Here is a 23,041-nt window from a genome sequence, read left to right on the forward strand (position 1 = left end):
GCAGCCCCACCCCCTGCACACTTGGGAGAAGCTGCGCCCGCAGAGCGCAGGCCGGTTCCCTCCCTCGGGTGAGGTGAAGAGTTTACCAGCCGGCCGGATGCAAATGGTCACCCTGGCACCCGACCGCGGCCACATTCTCTCTCCAAGCGGCAAGACCCAGCGCGAAACCAAGCGAAAATCAACCCCCCTCTTGCGCCTTGGACATTTCCGGCTGGATGGCGCTCTGCATCCCGCCTGGAGCGCCCGAGAAGCTAGTGGGACCCTCCTGGGCCGGGCTGCCGAAGTGCCACCTTGTCCCCGAGCGGACTGGGCCCCAAGTGGGGCCCCAGGTGGAAAGCTCGGGTCACCACGCTTCTGTCGGGGCCCGCCTAGCGCAGGCCTAACCTTGGGGTGGGGGGGTGGGGCTCTCGGCCGGCCGCATTCGTTGTTCCAGCCCTTTTGCCCCCATGGGGCCCTTTGACCGTTTTTCTGGACGCAGAAGGATGGAGGGCTAGCTCACTTCGTCCCGGTGCGGGGGAACACAGCCAGCTATTCCCTGCCCAGACTCAGCGTTCCTGAAACCCAAAAGGGACAGTCTGGATGTCTGAGGCCCCTCTCCCACCTCTGGACTTTGGAATAGGTGACCTGGGAGCAGCTTTCTCCTGCCCAAGGTCACGAGTAGACTTTCATGTCCACGAATTCCAGTCACTCCTCTGCCCCCCAGACACAGACGGGGAGGGCCCCGGGTGTCGAGGGCCCCGGATATCGAGGCAGGGGTTGGTTACAGCGCTGCAGGGCTGGGTGGCCAGGCCTGCTGCAGGAGTCCTCGAGGCTGGAGAGCGAGGAGCAAACTGGGAGAGCAAAGTTAGAATTTGAGCGGCTTGGCCCGTCAGGATTGTTTCCGAACGACCTTTTCTTCTCAACAAGTGGGCACCAGCAGCCGATAACCGCTGACGAGGGGCATGCAGCCGTCGTGCACATTTTTGACATTCCTGGGGCCAGGGGAAGATTGACAGGGGCCTTGGAAGGTATGTGAGTCGCCGTATCCCGCTCAGTGTGACGTTGCAGACTGCGCGCCCCAGGACCTGCCCCCGTCCAGGGCTCAGAGGACCTCAGGACGCAGCTGCACCCTGTCCTGGCCGCAGCACTTCGCCTCCCCCCGCTGCAGCGCCCCCTCGGGATGGGAGGTGGAACCCAGCGGGCGCGGGGAGCCCGGGGTGGGGGTGGGGTGTCCGGGTGAAGGGCGGGAAGCTCCGTGCGCGCCATCCCCGCCTGGGAAGCGGTCACCCGCGGGGGCTTGGCATCTGAAAGTGAGATTTGGGTAGCTGGGAGTGGAGATTTACGATCCTGGAGGACAGAGCGTGAAAGGGGTATCATCATCAGTTTTGACTGAAAGAAAGAAAACATATCTTTAACAAAAAGAAGGGCCCTTGCCATTCACCCCCGTTGTTAGGACAACGTGAACTATCCTTGAAATGATTAGTTCCACTTCAAAGGAATTTACATTCAACAGTGAAAACTCAGCCGCTTTATTTATTCGAAGAGACTTTTCACTACGGAGAGTCATATGTTCGGTCCTTCTATTTATTTTTCCGCATTCACGGTGCACTTGCATTAAATCAACAGAGACCCGTACAACGTACTCATGCGGGCCAGTCGGGGGTTCCGGGGACCCAGAGCTATAAGTAGACAGGGTGGTGAAAAGGGCGCTGGGGTTGAGGTCTAGGACCACGCAGGCGCCCGCCAGGCCCGGAGGCTGAGGTGGAAAGTGAAGGAAGCAGGTCCCTGGAGCGGGAAGCGTGCAACCGAGAAAACCCGACTCAAACGCAGTCACCGGAGATCTTGAGCGTTTAGTACAGAGCCTGGCACACTTTATGTTTCTCGTGAAGGAAGTGGACTCCAAGTTCCCAGGGACACCCCAGGAAGAGCTATTAAAAACTGATGGAGTTGGCACATCTTCACCGGGCACAATTAGGGCCGGTCTCCACTAACTGAGAAGACAAACCCTATCTCATAGTAGCTGGGGACATTTGTCCCAGCACAGTCACAGGGCCCACATGCCACGCCCAATCTCCTCCCGCATGCGACCACTTGCCACCACATCCGGGAAATCTCTAATCAAGGGAACAAAAGTCAAAAGTTTAGGAGAGGTGTGTCCTGGTGTGTGGGGTGCTACCTGCCGACGTCTCCCGGGCGCCTCTGGGCAGTGGCTAGGCTAAGGTGCGCGCGCTCCTGAAACTGAGCAGCAGCACCAACTCAGCTTCACCTAACCCGACCCCCACCAGCCCGTTCACCCCCACCCCACCTCCAAACTGCTCTTTTCTTCAGCCTGGGCTAGGGTTTCTCAACTAGAAATGATGATGCTAAACTTTTCCTTGACGATCTTTTCCGGCTTCTATTTAAATAGGAAAGAGAATCTGTGTTAGCCATAGTATTCAAGAGTTTGTCCACGGTTTCCTAATGTTTCTGGATTCACACAACACCCCCCACCCAAAGTAAAACTAAGCCCCTGCCTTGAATTACTGTCAACATGAATTCTACAGTTGTCCTATCGATCCAGGTGTTTGGGTCTCCCTCACTAGCTTCGGAGGCCGTGACCACAGGCTGCTTAGCGAGAAGTTTAAGGTGGCGGACATTTGCCAAGGTGTGAGATGGATTAGTGACTGGGGAAGGCCGTAATTTTCCTGTCTTTGCAGGAGATACTCTGGGTTGAATGAGAACTCAGGTTTTCTTCAGCATCCTGGGGCAACTCTCATGTTCCTCCTTTCTCCTGAGTCCTCCTGGATTTATTTCACCTTCTTGGTCTGATGTTTCCTTTTGTTTCTTCTCCTGCCCAAACTTGAAGGATTACCCTGAGGTATCCCCACCCCTTTCCCTCTCTCTAAAGCTCTCTGGGACAGCTTTCCTGTCCTCTCAGCCCAACTCTCGGTGGAGAATCAAACTACAGTTGAGTCAGCATCCCAAGTGGAACTCCGGATGTACCGCCCCGCCCCCAGGTGGTTTAAAAGAATGTGCAGACTATCGGGAGATTTGGACCCCCACGCCTCCCCACCCCCAACTGGATACGCCTCAGCCCTAACGCTGCACTCCTGGAGATTTCCAAACGGGTTGGCGTTTGCTCCTCAGGGGTATCTATGCTTCACCGCAGGTAGCAGCCACATTTCAGTGTCCGCCCCTGTGGGGTTACTTGGAGGTGCCTCTCTTGATCTCAGGCAGGAAAAAGGGAAGAAAAAAATAAAGAAATAGGAAGGGAGGGAAGAAAGAAGGGAAGGAAGGAAAGGAGAGGAAGGGAGGGAGGGAAAGGAGAAGCCCCCATGAAAGCAATCCTGGGAGAGCCCTGGGAGGCGTCCAGCTGCAAAGGCTTGAGAATGAGAGGCTTTCGGCTCCCAAGGCAACTCCAGTGGGGGCAGGGCAGGAGGAGGCGTGTGAGAAAAGTGACACGTCCGAAAGGCACCCCAGGAGAGCTGGGGTCTAGGAAGGACTCGAAATGTATTTCTAATTACTTTTCATGCTCCCACGGAAAGGGCTTCTTTTAAGTTGTGTTTTAAAAGCTTGTTGTACTGAGTTATAGTCCACGTTTTGAAAGCGCTGTTTATACATTTTAACTTTTTGTATAGGATGGGAGGATGGCAAATGCTAGACATGCACTTTTCTGGCAAAATCTGTAGAAAATCAGGACTTGGAAACTTCGTTAATAGTTTTCTCATTGTAAGAACTGGTAAGGAGTATCAGAGTCATTGATGTGTTTAAAAATTACAGATTCCTTATAAAATAAGGAAACTCTTGTTCATGTCTTATTTCTGTTTAACGTATCTCAGCTCAGGTAGCTTGAGGCTCCAAATGGGCAAGTGGGAGTGATGCAGACATGACTGCAGAGAAGACATCCAGTCAGCAGAGGGCACACTTGTCACTGTCAAACCCTACTTCCAGATTTGGAGATGACAATGGTAGGTAGGGGCAGGAATGGTGGGCAAGATCTCATTGGAATGGGGCTCCAATGGAGGTCTAGAAAATGAGAATAAATGTCTGTTCCTTGAAAGTAAACACAAAGAGAGCAAGAGAGGACCTGTTGCTAAGTTTTACACCCATAGTTTCCAAAAAGTTAAAGTATCTCAGGACTGGGAAAAGAGACCCTTAAAATTCTGATTTGACCACTAGGACGCTGAGGTCAGAGTAGCCACTGAATGAAGATCTGATGTTTGCTGTCTGTCTATGATAACTTGAAACACATAGGGCTTCTCAAAACCAGGAGGCAGCTGGAAATGCTGTGAAGAGCAGCGCATATGACATTGAGAGCCCTTGGTTGTAGTATGTTCCAGTGGGTTCTTAAGCAATTCACTTCCACTGTCTGAGCTGCCATTTCCTTATCTACAAAGCAAAGAAATAGAAATGGAACTAGATAATCTCTAAGGTCCCTTCCTATTCTAAAGTATGTGATTCCGGGAACAAAAATGAAACCTGAGCCCACTTAGAATTTAATCCTCATATTCTAAGATCTTCAACCATGGTTTCTAAAAGAGTAACAGGTGGACAGGGAGGCAGGTAGCAAGCAATACTGACCCCTGTGTGATGCTAGCTTTTCATGTTATCCATCCTGACAGTTATTCTGAGAACCACACTTGATCTTGCATCAAGTAGAACCCGAGATGCTCTTACACTGGACCCAGGCAGCAAATGAGTTGTAAGTAGAAATTTTTGAGGAAACAAAAATCCGGAGACCAAGGCACTGTTCACAATGGAGAGACTGAGGTCCTGGGATGGGACCAGAATATGAAAGTTAGAGCTAGCCCTTAGAGTCCTCCTGGGCTCGGACTAGATATCCTTGGGAACCCTCAGACTCAAGAATGCCACTGTCATTTCTCTTGACAGACATGTGTTCTTCAGCCCTTTCCAACCCACGGTGAAGTTTTGGTTTTCTTCGGATGAGCAATTTTTACACTGATGTGAACACCTGAAGCGGTTGCTCGAGTGGAGTTTCCTTATTTCTATCTGGAGTAAACAATAGACTCATTCACCACAGAGTCGGGCCACCTCTGGTTTTGTCACCCCACTCTTAATTGGCATGAAACATCTAAAATTGAAAATGACAAAGCCATGGGCGGCTATGTATGTGTATTTGCTCACTGGCTGAGTAGCTTAGGGAACAGGCAAAATCATGAAACCCTTGAAGGCCTGTGGTCTGCTATGTTCTAGAACCTGCCTCCCTGTGTCCCTTGCATCTCTCCTCCCAGCCTTATGGGGACAAGCTGTGGCTCATAGATGATGAAGCTGCAGATAGACTCGTCTGGCATTGGGCAAAGCCAGGTTTGGGAGCAAGTGCAGCCATTCATCTGAGACCTGCACTGTCCAGCATGGTGTCACTAGCCACATGGTGGCTGCTGAGCACCTGAAAGGCAGCTAGCTCAAACGGAGGTATGCTGTAAGTGGAAACTGTGCACCAGATTTTGAGGCTTGGTACAAAAAAAGAATGCTAAACATCTCACTAATAATTTTCATATTCTACATGTGGAAATGATACTAGGTTAAAAACAATATATCATTAAAATTCATTTCAGCTGTTTCTTTTTACTTTTTCTGGGGTCTACTAGAAAATAAAAATCACACATACAGTTTTCATTTGTGCCTCTGTTTCTGTTGGGCAGCATTTCTGAGACAGTTGGGTAAGAGCTCCTAAAAACCTGCTCTTCCCGCACTAGAAGAGACCATGCTTTCCTGCTCTTTGCATCTCCAGAGTCAAGGACAGTGCTTGACACATAGTAGGTGCTTACCCTTGAGTGAAAGAATGAATGCCCTCTCCAACTCACCAACCCTAGGAAACTGACTTTGGAAGAGACAGCCAAGATGAAATGCCTTCCCCAAGTAGCTCTGCCCTGCTGTGCATGGTGGTGAGTGAAAAGAACTTGGGAAATTGTAGAAGACCTAAGTGCAAGGGACTGCTCAGCGAGTGTGACCTTGAGCAAGTCACTGCTCTCTTAACCCCCTCTTCTTCCTCCAGACAGTAAGAAGGTGGTGCCAGATAGTTCCTCCAGGCACCCTTCCAGGGTTGATCCTCGGAGTCTGTGGCCAGGGAGGGGCAGAGGAACTTTTCAGAAGAGCTCATATCCCATGCAGGATCACACATCTCTCGCAAGTTCTCTTTCGGCTCCCTTTTGCCTGCTTTACTTTTCCTCCTTTCCTCTCACCATCGTCCATTCCACTCTGTGCTCTTGATTCTCTCCTCCCTGTGTCCCAGGCAATGGCAAACCAGTACCCACTTTTTTCTGCTTTTGTATTGCTCTGCTTTTCCAGTTGCTGAGGGTGGGAAATGAAGAAGGAAAACACCTGTCCCATCCCTGAAGTGATCACAGAGCAGGTTTTGAATGGAGTGGGACTCCTTGTCCACGTTTACCTTTTGCACTCTGGCGGTGGTAAGGGACAGCACCGGCAAATGAGAAGCCCAAAGTATAGAGCAGTGGGGAGCTAGGACAAGATTCCAGCCTAGATATTTCAAGGCAGCCATCACAATTTCAGTTTCCCTTGCTAGCATTTGCTAACCTGTGGACACTTAAAATTTCCCTGGCTCTAGGGCTTCTATAGTGCCAATTTGAAGCATTTACTCACCTAACTGTTGAATGGGAACAAAAAGTCACTAGATCAGGAGTCACGTAGGAAGCATCAATGTAAGACAATAAGGAATGGTGGGAGCTATGGCAAACCCAAGAGTGCTTATTCTGACTAAAGACATTCAAAGTCTTCCTTTTTTTTTAATGGCGACCGAACAAAACACAACTCTAGATTGAGCTTAGCTCATATCCAGTGTACTTCAAAGTTTGCCATCCTGCCTAGCTAATCTATTGTCTAGGTTCTGGCTAGATTCTTTTTAAATCCTAGATTTTCTTTCATGATGGTGGATGCCATACAAACATGAATAACTTTAGAACTAGTAGTCTATACTTAAAGTCTAAGTTCCAATCAACATATGCAAATCTTTCCTTTCTACCCCCTATTCTTCATTCCTAGAAAAACCGTCATCTCCTCCCTGGGGGGCCTCCATTCCTTTCAAGGGCTGCTGGAGCATTAGTTATGTTTAAAACTTCAAACCCAAGCAAAGAGCCTTCATGAGATTTGCATCCTTTAAAATCTGTTTATAAATTTCCTGCAGATTTTTCCCAAAACTTAAAATACTAATACTTATATAGATATAAACTGAGCTTCTTGATTACTTGGCATTTTTTCTCATGGAAAGAATGACTCTGAATGTTTCCAGTCTGTCATGGAGTTGAAAGGGTCTCAAAAGGACATATTGTCAAGAAACATCTGCCTCTCTAATGCATCCTTCTACCTGCTGGGGGGTGGGGAAGATGCCTTTAGACCCAAATGATCTAAATACAGAGTCATTACTCCTCTGTCATCCTGCATTGTCACCCCCAGAAGACAACAAGCACCCTGAAGGTAGGGCCTGTATCTTAGCCATCCCTGTAGCCCCAACACCCAGTGCCAGGTCTGTCACCCCAAGTTTATCAAACTGAACTATCATTCTGGACAGTTATGGAACTGAACTGGCTCCTTCCCTAAATATCCTCTTCCCATTCATTTATTTGTTTTGCACACGTCCTTTGCATGTATATTTTTGGCTATGAAAATGGAAGGGGGAAATGTTTCAGCTGATCCTTTTCCTTAAAACCTTTTCAAAGAAAGACTTACATCCTATGTATCATTTGTTGAGTGCCTACTATATGCCAGGCACTCTTCTAGGTACTGAGGACAGACTGATGAAACGACCGGCAGTTCCTGCTCTCGCAGAGCTCATGACTAACAATGGCAAAGGCTGGGCTTTGGCGGAGTGCAGACAGGGCTTCTCCGAGGATGCCCTCCAAGGTTCCCCACCCTCACTTGGCCTTTTTATGCAGTCAGTGCACCCCTGGTCACAGCCCTTGCTGTTCCATATTTTTAGCTGACTGTCTACCTGAAGGTCTCCCAATTGGGACTCTGAGCTGCTCCTAGGCACAGACTCCGGCTTCATCATTACTGCATCTCCAGGGCATGACGTGGTTCCTGCCACAGAAGTACCACACAGTAAAAGTGTGCTGAATTAGTGGATGAGGAATTGACAATTCCATGTACAGTCGGAAAGTGACCAATGAGACTCAAGGACGTTGGAGTCAGAATAATGTGTGGGTTCATTAGCTGATGTAGAACACAAAGCACTGGGTTTCGTCTTCTAGAAAGAACATCTTGGCTCCAGGCTGACAGAGGGTCCATGCTAGAATTGGCTTTCCTTGCATTCGTTTGAGCATTCCATTTTCGGGTGACAGGAAACATTGCCGTTAAGTGGAAAACCCCTAGATTTGGGAGCAGATGTTAATTTGAAGCAGAAATTAAAGAATATCCTTGGAGTGTATTTCTTTCACCCTTCCTGCTACACATATAGAGACAGAATCTAGTCTATATTCATGTCCATATCCATCTCTCTCGATCTTCAATTTTCTTTTGCTCTCCAGATTTAAAAATGCTATCGAACCTAAAGAAAAATGATGTGGGGAAACTAAACCATGTGAGAGCACACGGGAGTGATTGCCTACAAAACATGTACTTTTTGCATCCTGGATTTGATCTTTTCCCTTTTTTTTTTTTGGCTTGGGGTTTTTAAAGAACAGTATGCAGCTTTTTTATTTAAAGGTAATTGTTGGGGAATTGAGCATTATTTTCCCAGTTGTACTGATGTGAAATGTCAAGTCCATTTAGATTCCTGTAAGGGTTGCAATTCCTTTTTCTATAGCTTTTGTGACTTCTTTCCCACTTTTTCTGCCCATTGCACATCAGTATTTTCTAGAATAGCACCCTCCTAACCTCAGATACAAAACACCAGCAGAGACCTTTTGGAGAGCATCTTACACAGGGGCAGGCACTGTGAAGCATGTCCCTTTTTCCCCGCTAACATTTCCTGGGGAACTGTTGAAAACTAAATGTACCCTAGTCTTACAACCTTTCATATCTCAGTTCTTCCCTTGTTTACCATTCATTTAATAAGCTACCAAAAATGAATGATTCCACCTGGGCCATGCAAAGAGGCCTGTAGAATACTTACTGTTTCCTTTCCTGCATGTACCTCTTTTATTCTGTGGTTTTTCAGAAGCTCTTTGGGCTTAGACAGATCCCAGTCAGCATCTGCACCTCCTAAAATGCCCCAGCGTCTGTGTTTTGCAGTTCTGGTGCTGGGTAATCGTGACACCCAGGGTCCCCACCTGTCTCCCTGCATGTCTCTTGCACATGAGCATAGAGCTCCCACTGGCTTCCAGGCAGAGCACTGTATGAAAAAAGGAGCCCTTTGAGTTGAGGGTTGGGGCCTTGGTGGGGAAGCTCCCTCTTCAGTGAGCACAACGCACCTCATTAAGCATTCTTTTCTGCCCCATTTTCTCCAGAGAGGAAGCTTGGGGGCTGTCATATTAGAGGGCTGCTGAGAATGGTATAGCTTCCGTCTGGACCTGCCCCATGATTCTCCCAGGTGTTTCAGCCCAGCCATGTGTTTGTTCCCAGTTGACTGAGTTCCCGTCATGTGAGGAATCAGTTTAAAGTAGTTCAGGTCTGAAGTTTAGTGGCTGGCTTGACCCCGGCTGACAGGGCTGCTCTGTTATCAGCAACTGAAAGTGCTTCCGGCTAATCGTCTGTCTCCCTCTCTCCTTTCCTTACCCTATCACCTCCTTGGATGGGGAAATAGAGAATAATCACTTTTCCTGCCTGATCTCGACCAGGGAAGAGCTTAAAGGGGATCAAGTTATTTCTAAGGAATATAAGAGGCCGTGGGGGTGGGGGGGTGGGAAGGGGGCACTGGGGGCAGGGAGGAGGCAATATAGAAAGCAATCTAAGTGTTTCTGGTCTCGTATTTTCATTTAAAGATCTGAACGGAAAAATCTGAAGGATTAGTCACCCAATTGCCAAATGTGTCTTCCTCCTACAGCCAAGGCAAACACCTGCTGCGTGTCCGGCTCTGTGCCTGGTGTAGAAGGAGACTCAGAGGACAAACCCTCTTAGGTATTGGCTCTTTAGCTCTTTGGGGCCGTGGAAGAGCAGTCTATACCTGCAGCCTCTGCTTCTTTCCTTCAGCCTGTGCACCTCATTGGGTTCTCTGGGAAGCAGATTCTGAGGCAGAGTTAGAATGCAGGATATGTATGAATGAGCTGCCTTGGGGTTAACAGCTGTGGAAGGGATGGAGAGGCGGAAGATGCAGAGGGAGAAGATGAGCTGTGGCACGAGCTCACTGACTGCACAGCCAACCTTGGAGAGCCCTCCAGAGGTACGTGACCCCTGGGAGTTACCCTGAGTCAGGCTGACGTAGTTACACTTGTATGCTGTCACAGAGATCAGTCATTCGATGTGTGCTACCCTGAAAAGAAGTGTGACCTTGGGTAGGGTGGCTCTCCGGAGCTGAGGCAATCTCTGAAGGTGCTGGCTGCTGAAGACTGTGTACAGATCGCACTCCCAGCAGCCAGCAGCAACTCTTTCATTGAAAGAAGAGCTGGGGGGGTACATCACAGTGGTGACCACACCCCACCGTAGGTTGGCTTTTCAGAAGCCACATAAATCCCTCTTGGCAAAGGTTAGCAATGAGCCTATAATTAGCTTAACAGCCTTTTCTTGATCCTCTTCTTACATGAATTTTCTGAGCATTTGGCACTGCTGATGACTCTGGCTTCAAAACCTCCCTTCACTTCTCCTAGAGTTGCGTTTACCTTTCTAACAACTGCTTCAAAGTCATTATTCTATCTTCCTCATTGAACCATTCAGTTACAGGTGCCATCCCCATCCTCTCGTTCCATCCTAGCTCCCCTTCTGTTCCTTCTCTGTGTTCTGTTTCTCTCTGGATGATCTGTCTCATCCACCTCCATATGCCATGGCTTACTCCCATAGCTACTTCTCTGTTCTAAACTGCAGGTCTAATTCCAACTGACCACTAAATAGCCACAACATAAATGTCCTGCTGTTGCAAACTCTATCTGTCTATATTAGCTTGGGCTGCCATGACAGAACACCACAAGTTGGATGGCTTAAGCAACAAAAATGTATTTCCTCACAGTTCTGGAGACTGGAAGTGTAAGATCAAGGGTTGGTGTCAGCTGAGAGCTCTTTCCTTGGGTTGCAGACTGCCACCTCCCTGGTGTGTCCTCACATGGCCCCTTCTCTGTGCACACTTGGAGAGAGAGAGATCTCTGGCATCTCTTCCCTTCTTATAAAGACATCAGTCCTATGGGAATAATACCCCACCTTCATGACCTCGTTGAACCTTAAGCACCTCTCTGAAGGCCCTATCTCCAAATACAGTCATATTAGGGGTTAGAGTGTCAACGTATAAATTTCAAGAGGGGACACAATTCAGTCCAAAAAATGGTCCTAAAATGAACTCATTATCTTACTTCTCCTTTCACTGTCCCTCAAACCTGCCCTTCCTTCTCTCATCCCTTCTCAGTGTATCATGCCTCCCAGTGGCTCAAGCCAGGAACTTGGGGTCATCCTTGCTTTATTCTTTCCCCCCACCTTCTACATCCAAGCTGTAGTATTTGTCTATTGCTATCTAACAAATTATCCCTAACTTAGCATCTTACTATAATAAACAGTTACTACCTCGCTCAGTTTCTGTGGGTGAGGAATCCAGGAATGGCTTGGCTGGGTGGATCTGGCTCACTGTCTCTCATGAGGTTGCAGTCAGTTGTCAGCTGAGGACGTAGTCATCTGAAGGTTTGATTGGAGCTACAGGATCGGCATTCAAAACTGCCCACTTACACAGCCATTGGCAGGAGGCGCCAATTCCTCATTGGCTATCGGCAAAAGGTTTTAATCCCTCAGCAGATGGGCCTCTTACAGGGAGCAGCTTGGGTAACCTCATGACCTGACAGCTAGGTTCCCACAGAGTGAGTGATCCAAGAGAGAGCAAGCAGGAGACCACATGCCTTTTATGATGTAGTCTCAGAAGCCACACACCCTCACTTCCACCAAGAGAGACAACTTACCAAATGCAGCCCATACTCAAGGAGAGGACAGTTAATCTCCTCTTGAAAGGAGGAGTATCACATAATTTGTACACATACCCCAAGTCTCCCAGACATCTCTCATATCTACCCAACATCCACGCATTCTTAGACTATTATACTGGCTCCATATTGTCTCCTTGCTTTTTAATATTTCTAAAACCTGGATAAAATCATGTGAACTTCAGTGGCTTCCTGGAACCTGCAGAATAAAGCCCATATTCCTTAGCATGACATTCAAGGCTCTCCATAACTTAGTAGAAACTTCTTAAAGTTTAACTTTAATTTTCACCTATATCTCCATGCTTTTGAACATCTCTTTGGTCCCTCTGCCTCTCTTGTACTTCTGCCATGGCCATGAGAAGAACTTTCTTTGGGCAGCTGCTGCCCTTTCAGCCTGGGCTCCAGAAGGAAGACACACACACACACACACACACACACACAAAACCCCTGCATGTTGGAGCCAAGCCCCAGTGGAGCCCAACCTAAATCAGCTGATTTCCAGACAACCTATAGTTGTATGACTAAGAATAAATGTTGTTTAAAGCCACTTTGGGATGGTTTGTTACACAGCCTGATTGTGGCAATAGCTGACTAATCTGATCTTCCCTACTTTCTTTGCTTGCCAAAATTCCACTCAGGCCTTTAAACTTCAACTTTGGTGATACGTCCTCTATTAGGCCTTCTCCAGTCATTACAATGAAGATTAATGTGCTCCCTTCTCTGAAATCTCATGTTTTATGTGTGTTTTATTACCATAACAATTTTTTTTTTGCTTTGTACTTTCAATTTCCTGATGGATTTGTAAGCCTGTTGAGAGCAGGGGTCATGTTTTGTTCTTATGTGATCCGCTGAACATTGGGCATTTGGTAGGCACCCAATAAGTGCTCAATGACTAGATGAATGAATGAAAACGATAGATAATTTACTACTAGACTAGGCAATACAAAACATGAGCTTCCTAAGTTCTCAGAAAGTCAATCCCAATGAGCCAGAATACTGCAGAGTTAGTAAGGCATTTATTATCTAATAGTTTCTCAGTGAAGGTTTCGTTGTCGTCACAAGTCACTGGTTGCAAGGAGCAGACACTCACCCAACCTAGCTCAAAAGAAAAGGAAAGTTTATTGGAAATTAATGACACAGGGGATTGTCACAGAACCAAGATCAGTAAACAAAGTAAGCCAGGCCTCACAAGAGCAGGAAAGCCCTCGGAATGGACACTACATGGGGTCAGGCAGTCTCTCCTCTGGCACCTCCCATCTAGTCTTCCTTCTCACTGGAGACCTGCTTTCTCGATTCACTCAACTACTTGCACATGGAGCGTCATGATCATGATCATCCTCAAATGGCTGCTTCCCACAACTAATCAGCTGTCTCCTCAGCCCTCAATTCCATTTTCCCTGGAAGGGGATTGGATTGGTCCAGCTTGAATTAGGTGGGTTCCGTCGGCTGCGGGCAGGATGGATGGGTTCACTGGGCAGTGTAGGTTTGTCTCTTCAGCAGGGACTATAGGTGGGAAGTAGTACTCAGAGAAAGAGTGTGTGGGTAGGCAGGCACCTCAAACTTGCCTCCTAAATGTTTATTGCATCAAAGAATCAGGAACCTGTCTTAGTGGAGGGGGACTAAATAGCTTTTTGTTTTATAGGCATACTCAGTAGCCTTAAAGTCCAAGATCATCAGAACTTGTATGGGTTGTAGAAGGAGAATATCATCAGCCTGTGACTGTCACTCTTGTGTGACACTCACAACAGGCTGGCTGTTGGAAAGCACAGTGCCTGGCATATAATAAGCACTAGGTCAACATTAGCTATTGTTATTTGTAGCTGTTGTGAAAAGGCTGCATTACTAAAGATCTGGATCTGTAGGCTCCTAGAAGCAAAGATCGTCCTATTAGAATCTTCAGGCTCAAAGAACTCAGAATGGTACAGGAAGGAGGCTCAAAGGAAACATCAACCTCTTAGGGCCCTTTGTGAAGTGACTGTCTTGCAGTTATCATTGTTTAAACAGCTAACTTTACCAACAATTTGGAAGAAGGGACATTCTCAGATGCCACTGGTTAAACATAGATGAAAAATCCAGGGATCAATCATGTAAATGAGGTTGGGTACTGTGCACATTACCTCTTAAGAGATATTTGGAGCAGAGAGTCCTTCCCTGGGGTGATCACAGTGATCTCAGCTCTCAGCAAGCTGACGGAAGCCAGAAGGGTGGGAATGCAACTGCTCAGGAGTCATGCTGTTGAGTCATGAGGATGTTTAAAAAAAGAGGAAGTGTCTGAGGAAGGGTGACCAACATGGGACGTGGAAGCCCCTAACCCAAGCAAAGAAGTTGAGGACTTTCAGAGCACGCTAAAGGCAAGAGGAAGGTATGCCTGGATAGAGGGGGCGACTTGGCTATTTGAGCATGGTTCTCTGGGCCTAGAAAAGACATTGTGTTAGGGTGGCAATCTAAGCTCCATTAAAGCTGGCGTTGGGGCTGTCATGTTCCCCGATATGGTCTGAGAGCCTAGCACAGAACCTGCCACACTGTACAGATTCAAGATATTACTTGTGCTAGCTAGCACTCATTCGTTCATTCGTTTACACATTACTTTATCATTCATTCGTTCATTTGTCCATTCATTCAGGAATGCACACCTTACAGGTTTTCTCAACCTCAGCACCATTGATATTTTGAACCAGATAATTCTCTGGTCATGGGAGGCTCTCCTGTGAATTGTGGGAAGTTTAGAGGATCCCTGGCCTCTACCCACTAAATGCCAATAGCATACCTCTCCCAGTTGTGACAACCAAATGTGTCTCCAGATACTGCCAAATGTCCCCTGGAGGGCAAAGTCATCCCCGACTGGGAACTACTTCTACCTGCATGCAGGTGTTTCAGTGAGATTCTCGGAGGATGGCATTCTGCATCTGATATCAAGAGGTGAGCCTGTTGTTCAGGTTTCCCATGGATAGAAAGAACTGAGAAAAATAACTCAATCTTGGACTGTGAGTATGCGGTGCATAACTGAGGAGAAGCTGGCAAGAAAGGTCCCCCAAAGCAAGCATGTCCAAGCATTTTTGCCCCTTTCCTTCTAAAATAGGAGAAAATAACCATCCCTCACACATATTTTATTTTTTGTAAATTCATTTTTTACCCTTTAGGAGTATTATACACAATATTCTTTGTTTGAAAAACATTTTCCTCAGCTTTCTTGTGATGTTATTAACATGTAACCTATATAAGTTGAAGGTGTACAATGTGATGGTTTGACGCATGTATATATTGCAAAATGATTACCACGATTACGTTAGTTAATAACTTCATCCCCTCCCATAATTTTTTTTTTTTGAGGTGATAACATTTGACATCCACTCTTTTTTAAAAAAAAAGATCCACTCTTTTAAGAACTTTCAAGTATACAATACAGTATTGTTAATTTTAGTCACCATGTTGTATATTAGACCCCCCAGAACTTATTCATCCTATAGGTAGGAGTTTATCTCCTTTAACCAACATCTCCCCATTTCTCCTATACCCCCAGGCCCAAGCAACTGTCATTCTTTTCTTTATTTCTATAAGTTTAGCTCTTTTAGATTCTACATATAAGTGGGAACATACAGTATTTGTCTTACTCTGCCTGACTTATTTCACTTAGCATAATGCCCTGAAGGGCCATCCATGTTGTCACAAAAGGCTGGATTTCCTTCTTTCTATGGCTGAATAATATTCCATTGTATTGTCACATCTTCTTTATCCACTCTTCCATTAGTGGACACTTAGGTTGTTTCCCTGTCTTGGCTATTGTGAATAATGCTGCAGTGAACATGGGGGTGCAGCTTTCTCTTTAAGATGGTGTTTTTATTTCCTTCAGATATATACCCAGGAGTGGGATTGCTATATTATATGGCAGTTCTATTTTTAGGTTTTTGAGGCATCTCCATTCTGTTTTCCATAGTGGTTATACCAGTTTACATTCCCACCAACCGTGCAGAAGGCTTTCCTTTTCTCCACATCCTCACCAACAGTTGTTGATGAGGTTTCTCTGCCCAAGTTCTTCCTTTACCTGAGATAACTGTTATTTTTTGCTAGAATAAGACAGGATTCAACATTGGTTTTATTTCTGTTTTTCATTTTTATAGATGTAAGTGCAAAGAAACCTTGTTCACAAAAATAAGTCTATTGCAGTAGAAGGAGAAGTGGAGTTCTGTTAGAGCAATGTCACCTGTTTTTAAAACTCTTGTCATGTGACATACCCTCCAAATCACATAATGGCTATCATTGAGAATTTTTTTAAATTGTGATGTAATATATACCACAAAATTTACCATTTTAACCATTTTAGTGTGCCATTCATTGGCGTTACTACATTCACACTGTTCTGCAACCATCGCCATCATCCATCTCTGGAACTTCTCTACTTTCCCAAATTGAAACTCTGTACTCTGCCCACTGAACATTAACTCCCAGTCCCTCCGGCCCCTGGTAACCACCATTCTACTTTCCATTTCTATGGATTTGAGTACTGTGGGTACCTGAAAAGGACAGTATGTGTCCTTTTCTGTTTGGCTTATTTCACATAGCATAATTTCTTCAAGGCTCACCGACATTGTAGCATGTGTCAGAATGGCTTTTCTTTTTAAGGCGGAATAATATTCCATTATATGGGCAGACCACACTTTGTTTATCCATTCATGCATTGATGGACACTTGAGTTACTCTTACCTTTTGCCTATTGTGATATTGTGAATAATGCTGTTTCCACCTTCTGCTTACTGTGAATACTGGATGCACACATATCTGCGTGAGTCCCTGCTTTCCAGTCTTTTGGTTTTACGCCCAGAAGTGGAATTGTTGGAGCATATGGTAATTCTGTTTTCAACTATTTTGAGGAACTGCCACACTGTCTTCCACAGCGTTGCGGCTGCACCAAGTTTCATTCCCATCAACAATGCACAAAGGGTGCACTGAAAGATATTTTTAATGATCAATTAGCTGATGGTACAACTAGGCCCTCCTTCAATTTTGTTGAAAGCAACGAATTGGAGACCACCTACTTGCAAAGAGATTTGTTACTCAGTCCTGATTAGAGTCACTCACTTTTTTAACACTAGCACAGTATTTCAAATTACCTCTCTGTTTGTTTTCCCAGAGGTGTTTCCATTCCCAGGACAATGCACCAGGGTGAGAGTTAGGATGAGTGAGAGTCAGCCTCTCTCTGGTAAAGTGAGAGAAATGGTAGGAGAAGAGGTACAGAAGTAAAACTGGCTTGCTGCCCCCACGACAGTCACTTTCTCAAGCAGATAAGTGTTAGGAAAGAAATACATATTGAAACCGGGGAAATGGAACTTGGTTCAGACTTCATGGAACATCTTCACGTACTCCAAGGAAAATATTGACCGTAGTTCTCTGACCAATGGGATGTCTTTACAGAAAGGGCAAGTCAGAGTGGAAAAACTTGGAGAGATTGAGTAATGGCCTAAGTCAGTGCTTCCTAAGCTGTAATGTGCATCAGAATTACTGGGGTGGGCGCCTTGTTAAGACACAGATAGTTGGGCCTGACCAATCAAGTTTCCAGTCCAGTAGGTCTAGGGTGGGACCCAGGAATATGCATCACTCCTAAGCTCCCAAGAGCTGCCGCTGCTGGTCAGGCACCACACTGAGAGCCACTGCTCTAAGGTGAATCAGCTAAATCACAGGAGTCCGTGCACATACCTCTGTACCTGACTCATTCTTGCCCAAAGATTCTCCCACAATGTAGCAAATGAGTTTTTGCACCTTAATTGATGATTGCACTGTTTGGACACTGTGGGGGAGAAATATAGCCTGTATTAGTACTTGTTGCGTTGTCTTATACTCCCATTGTCCACTGGAAGGCCTTTCTGAGGACAAATAAGGTCTTCTCTAGCATCCACTGTAGGTGCCTGATGACTATGTGTAGAACTGCATACTATGATTGTCTTCCCATGGAAAGTTGTGACTGATAACATTTATTAATTAGTATTTCAAACAGGAAACTATATATATCATTTCATAGGGTCACAACATGTATTGCTTATCCTTTGGAGACAACTTCAGACACAATCAAGGAGAACATAAAAGTAAATAATGACCTATAAGATGTCATCCAAAGCTGATATTAACCTTTAAACAATAACACTATCAACTGAATCTGCCCACTTTTTTGGGGACCATGAGGCAAAATGGGCATACAGAGTTAATGGGGGTATTATAAAAAGATTTTAAATCTGTTGATGATATAGATGTGTAAGGTACTATAGGGTGCAAGTGACAAAAAAGAATCAAGCACATAGCCTACCATCAATAAGGTCCCAGTCTACTAGGAAAGAGAAAATTTGAACAGCAATACCTAGGTAAGTGCCATAAGATAAAGAAGTAAAGGATTCGGGGACTTGGCAGTACACAAGTATCACCTTCAGGTCAGAGTTTTGGAGAAGGTGGGACACTCAAGGAAGGTTCTGTGTAGGCAATGTCATTTGAGGCAGGCCATGGAGGAGATGGAGAGCTGGGCTAGAGTGGGGACAGAAAATTTCAGATTGAGGGAAAAAAGAGCAAGAGCTAAGCCACTGAAGCAGGAAACCCTGAGAGCTTTTTGAGGAGCAGATAGAGATTCCACATGATTTGAGGACATAGTGCATGAAATGAGTGGGGACTGATGATGGGAACAGATGGTGGCAGGCCTTGAATGACAGACCAGCTAAGGAATTTGGACTTTATTCTGTAGAGAATAGACAACCATTGATGGTTTTTGAGCAAAGAGTGGAAAGATCAGGATGTGTTTCAGGAAGATTCATTTGAAAGGAATGTGCAAGACAGACAAGAAAGGATAGAGCCCAGAGGCAGGGAGACCAATTACAGTAGTCTATGGGGAAAGAGAGGAGAGGACAGCTTATGGAGGGTTAGAATAGCCAAAATTCAGTAATTAATTGGATGTGACAGGGAAATGTGGAGGAGAAAGAGTAATCAAGTAAAAAGACCTTAGGCTTTAGGGCTGGGTGATTGGGTAAATTGCAATGTCAAAAATTAGGAACATGGAGGAGCAGGTGTGACAAAGGTGGGGGAGAGATATGCTGATTTTGACGTCCCAGCACATCATCTTCCTGGATGTCTCATAGGCAGTTAGAAGATGGTCTCTCCTGGCTTAGGAGAGACACTAAAGTTACAGATAAAGATTTCAGACTTACTTCTACAGAGATGATAACTGAAGGGGTTTTATTAGATGAGGGAATAGACTGGGATTGCCAGGGCGAAACCAGTAAATGGAAAACGCAGGCATGAGAGTCAAGGACTGACCCTTGAGAGACTCTTTGAACTTTTCCAGTCAGTCCACGAAGTTTCATTACTGTACCTGCTTTGAGGCCACATATTTAGTGGGCAGGAGGAGAAAGAGGAGCAGAGATGGGGACAAGAAAGGAGTGAGAGGTGGGAAAGTAAAGTGCTGTGCAGCCACAGTGAGGAAAGCATTTCAAACTGGGGATGTGGTATCAATGACAGGCTCCTGAAAGGTCAGAAAGGAGGAAACACATAAAGAGTTCGTTGGATTTGGCCTTGAAGTCTTAAGCCATAGCCAGGTAGTAGACAGACTTGTAAGATGACCTCCAGTAATCCCTCCCTCCAGGTATTCATGCCCTGTGTGACCCCTCCCCCTTTAGTGTGGACTGCACCTAGTGATGTCCTTCTAGCAAATAGACTAGAGTGGAAGTGATGGGATATTACTTCTAAGATGAAGTCTAGGAAGACTGACTTCCATCTTACTTACATTCTCTCTGTCCTGCCCTCTCACTTGCTCACTCTGCTAAATCCAAGTGCCATGTCATGAGCTGCCTTGTAGAGAGACCCATATAACAAGGAACTGGGGGTGGCCTCTGGTTAACAGCCAGCAAGAACTGAGGCCGTCAGTCCAGCTACCCATGAAGAACTGAATCCTGCCAACAACCACATGCCTGAGTTTAGAAATGAATCCTTCCGGAGTGAAACTTTGAGAAGAGTGCAACCACAGCCGACATCTTAACTGCAGCTTGTAAGAGACCATGAGCCAGAGACTCTGATTACACTACACCCAACTTCCTGACCCACAAAATCTGTGACATAATAAATGTACATTGTACTCAGTCATCAAATTTTGGGGTAATTTGTTATGCAGCAATAGATACTGAACACACTGCACTTTGAGCAGAGTGGTGAGGGCAGGATGAGTCCTTAATCACAAGGATGAAAGAGAACGAATTGAGAAATGCAGGCAGGAAACACAAGCAACTCTTCTAAGAAGTGTGATGGTGACAGGAAGGATGAAAATGATATTTACCACCCAAGCTGTTTTCAAATGGATATAATAAGTTAAAATATTATTTAGAGCTATTAAGATTACACAGACTTACTGTAGGCTCAGGGCTATTTGAAGTGACATTATTTAGACATTCAGAGATTTATGAGTCTTTGCTGGGTTACTTCATGCTGAGAGCCTACTAAGTGATAATAATCCTAACCCTTCATACCTGGATGTAATATACACCTGGCAACAGCCTTCTCAGTGCCATCCTGTGAATGCTCACTCCCTGTGATGCAGGCATGGCAGGCTCTGAAGAATCAAGATCCACTGGCACTGCTGTCTTCCTGGCTTTGTCATCTAGTGAACTTGGTTCCTGTGACACAATGCTTACTGTTAGCACAATAAAAACCAACCTAGACAGATGTGACCATAAAGTACAAAGCTGGCTCCACAAACCTCACATGGCAAAGGCACGTGGACTCCGTGTGGGGCTGTGTCGTTGCGGCAGGGAGAGGGGCGTCCCAGTGCAGCACAAACACATCCATAGAAGCAAACGTATTGAGAACTGCATATTGTCTCGCTCATGAGAGCTAAGCTCCACTTGCTTATACAATTCACCCCCCTTGGCCAGCACAGAGGCCCCAGCTGTTGCTCTCAGCAAAGGATTGACATTAACTGGCACTTTATCATTTTTATGGGCAGAACGCTTGAAACCAGGGATATCTGCCAGCTTTGGAAAGAAAACTCTCTCAAGATTTCTGTGTTCGGGTGACATCTGCAAAGGGCTCACCCATTTGTGGGTGCGGTTCAGCATGTGCTTTCGAAGCTTGACTTTTCAGAGTCTTCCTAATTGCCCTAGTCAATTACTCAGCATGTAATTCCTCAGGCAACTGAGTGTTCTAGAAAAGCTGTGGAGAAGCCGCCAGTCAGCTCATCCATCCCAATCCTTCCTGCTGTGCTTCAGACGGTGACTTCCTATTCGAATCAACTTAGCAGGGAAGAAAACAAAACTTGGGACCTTGTCCAGTGGCTTCCGAAGGCCAACACCGCACTTGAGAGTGTGCTGGAATTCATAGCAGCTCAGCTCAGTTGGGTCAGCCTCGGTGTAGATAAGTGGATGAAGCAGGGGTTTATTCATGCTGTACCAATCACTGGAAAACACTTTTCCTCCTCCTAAAGGTAATGATGGTGGTAAAAATACATTTAGTGATTTTATGTATTCTTCCATTCCTTGCCTTTTGATCTTCCCACTGTTAAAAAAAAATGGTTTTCTTGACTCAGTGCTAGGGTTTCTAAAATGCTGCTTACAAAGGGACAGAAATGAGTCGATTAGTCACGAAAACCTATTTGCACGGATGAGTCTTAACATTCGTAAGCATTAATAGCAGCAATAAAGACACGTTTCCCCCTCTGAGTTGGCTTTTTAAGATCTTTAATGTGTAACTAATAATTTACTTAGAAATAATTTCTGCCTTCTTGGTAATGAGGGAGGTGTTAGCCTTCCACCCCCACCCCCAGGCTAGGCACTGAGGGGAGAAAAGACAGTAAAGATGTCTAGGGTTTCATTTATAGGGTTTTACTAATTTATCACTGTTATGTTTATTTACCTGGCTAGTTCCTCCCATCTTCTGTCTCAGTATTGAATACGGTCATCATTTATTTATGTATTACTTAACAGACACTTACATACTACATACTTTGTGCCAGTCACCGTTCTAAGCCCTTTGCAAATAAAAGCTCATTTACCCTTCCTGCCAACCTATGAGGCAGATAACATTCTTATTATCAGCCCTATTTCAGAGACAAAGAAACTGAGGCACAAGAAGTTCCACAGCTAGGAATGGTGGAGCTAAGATTTGTCCCTGGGCACTGCGCACTCATGATTACTGCACTCTCTGTGAGTCATTAGTTTTGTTTCTGAAGGTTTTCAAAGTGCTATTTTAAGTCACATCAAACTGCCAACCACAGAGTGTGCCAGAGGGCTGAGTAAATAGAAATGATGACAGCACGCTCCATTCTTGGTAGATGATTTTCAGCCCACGGTTGGGCCCCCAGGGGCCAGGGGAATGTTGGCCTGTGAGACTCTAGCTCCTTGGGCGCTCTTTGAGGGGTTGTTCCGATGCCTTCTTTTTCCATCTAGTGACCTTTTACTCCTCTTTCAGGGCCTAGTTCCAATGTCCTCTCCTCTGACACACAGCCATTGAGAGGTAGGCAAGCAGGACAAATTTAGGGTAGGTGCACCAGAGGGCAGTTGGGGAGGATCCTCTGAGGGGACCTTGGCCCACTGCGGGGCTTTAACAAGGTTCCAGTGATCTGGGAATCATGGCAGACATTTCTAGAGTGCTTACTGTCTATATGCTAGCTTAACCCTCACAACAACTCCATGATACAGGTATTCTTACTGTCTCTGTTTTACAAACGAGGAAACTGAGAGTCAGAGGTTAAGTAGCTTGTCTGAGATCACATACTTGGTAAGTGGTAAAGCCACGATTCAGACAAACACAGGAAGTCTGCCTCCAGTTACCATATACTTAACCCCCCGCAAGATCCTACCTGTGTGAGAAGACCAGCTTCGTGTAAAGAGCTAAGGCGAATATTAGAAGGAAGGTTCGAGAACCAACTGTGATGTGGACCTCTGGAGAGAACCACCCACCACCTTTGCAGAGCCTTTTGCAGTTTCCCATAGGGTGCTTCCCATGGCCAGGTTTACCTGGGGTGAGCGGTATGGTCTGCAGGGGGGTAAAAAATGTCGAAGCTTTTGGGGGGCAAAAAGCAAATAATTCCCATGGGT

At 45.9% G+C, this 23,041-nt stretch overlaps 1 long non-coding RNA gene across 1 annotated transcript in view; it reads left to right on the plus strand.

Annotated features, from left to right (window-relative positions):
• The first annotated feature begins 416 nt into the window (after nt 1–416).
• The window catches only part of LOC118929246 (uncharacterized), a 119,644-nt gene continuing 97,019 nt past the window's right edge, over nt 417–23,041 (plus strand). Inside the window, exon 1 of the long non-coding RNA XR_005031515.1 lies at nt 417–1,007. This is a non-coding gene — a long non-coding RNA (uncharacterized LOC118929246). The remainder of the gene's footprint in view (nt 1,008–23,041) is intronic.

Source organism: Manis pentadactyla, chromosome X, assembly GCF_030020395.1.
Source record: "Manis pentadactyla isolate mManPen7 chromosome X, mManPen7.hap1, whole genome shotgun sequence".
In the NCBI taxonomy this organism is placed as follows: Eukaryota; Metazoa; Chordata; class Mammalia; order Pholidota; family Manidae; genus Manis; species Manis pentadactyla.